This window comes from Theobroma cacao, chromosome 6, assembly GCF_000208745.1.
Source record: "Theobroma cacao cultivar B97-61/B2 chromosome 6, Criollo_cocoa_genome_V2, whole genome shotgun sequence".
Taxonomy (NCBI): Eukaryota; Viridiplantae; Streptophyta; class Magnoliopsida; order Malvales; family Malvaceae; genus Theobroma; species Theobroma cacao.
Window position 1 is genome coordinate 19,439,031 of NC_030855.1, and position 1,221 is coordinate 19,440,251.

The window sequence follows — 1,221 nt, forward strand, 5'->3', positions numbered from 1 at the left end:
AAATCACTAGCAAAATCAAAGAAATTTTACCTTTGCTTGATCAAATCCTTGAATTCCAACACTTTTTCTTTGATTTTTCCCACCTAGGGTTTGTTCTTCCTTGGTTTCTCTTCTCTTCTGGTTTGGCTGATCACTATGGGAGAAATGGGCTGATTTTTTTACCTTTTTATAAAGAAATAATAAAATAATAAAAACATGACACATGAAATTTTCTTATTGGCTCAAATTTTAAATATTTGACTTTTAATTCTTTAATTCTCCACCACACATTTCTCATGTTTATCCATTTCTATGATGAATAAAATCCCTTGGTCTTGACAAGTGTCGGGAGTGAAAATTTACCGATTTGTCCCCGGGGTGGCAAAATTACAATTTCACCCTTATTCTCCAAATTATACCGGAATTAAAATTTTTCACTTCTAAACTTCAAATAATACTCCAATACTTAAATCATACTCGAATAAGTCAAATGGACCAAAAAAATCTTTTCTAAAAATTCTCATTTTGTCCCCAAGTGGCAAATGACCATTTTGCCCCTAAATAGTGAAAATTTCGGTTTGACTCCAAATTGATCCTCGAACTCTGAATTACCTTTTTGAGTCATCCCTGAACTGTGAAACTCTTAATTTCACCTTAAAATTCCTATTTGAACTAGTTCAAGGCTTAATCGACTTAATGATACTATTAGGGGCAATATCGTTTTTTAACGATTTCTCAAACTTCCTAAATATGTAACCATTCTATTGATCATGTAAATGACGTCGTAATTATTTTATAGAACAGGGTTTGACAAGAGTAGTTTTATACAATTGTGTGATTTTATGGAAAATTGATTTAAATGGTAAATTGCTATGTTTTAAGAGAAATTGTGATTTTATAAAATGATTTTATAAATTTTCTAGAAAATCGAATACTAATTTTGAAAATAGAGTAATTGGATACTGCCTACTTGTATTGTAAATTTATGGTTTTAAATTGAATGGCTTATGATAATAAATGAGCATGAATGACTAAACTGATTTTGGTGTTAGAATTATTTGTACTGTGTATTTAGCTTTGAGAGGTTAGGTTGCGATAAATTGTCATGTCATGCAGAAAAAGATTTTATAAATCAGGTGGTAGATAAAAGATTAGCTACTGCAGTGGTGGGGGGTTCCGTGGACCAACCTATTAGAGGGGCATGGTAAACTCCTTTATATTCTCACCTCGGTCGTAGAGGTG